Genomic DNA, 219 nt, shown 5'->3' on the forward strand with positions numbered 1-219 from the left:
GTGGGGTGTGCGTGTTGTTTGGGGGAAATTTGTTTAAATTTTTGTTCTTGGCCTGTTTTGGTGGGTCTGTAGGTTTCGACGCTGGATTTGATTGTGTAATTCACCTTACTGAACAGCCGTGGTGCTCACCGGAGGGGTTTCCTAGTCCACCATCACTACTGTTTGCCCCATCTGGAAAGAAGGGAAGGTAAACCAAAACCCATGAAGAAATGAATTACT

The sequence above is a fragment of the Penaeus monodon genome, chromosome 19 (genome assembly GCF_015228065.2).
Source record: "Penaeus monodon isolate SGIC_2016 chromosome 19, NSTDA_Pmon_1, whole genome shotgun sequence".
In the NCBI taxonomy this organism is placed as follows: Eukaryota; Metazoa; Arthropoda; class Malacostraca; order Decapoda; family Penaeidae; genus Penaeus; species Penaeus monodon.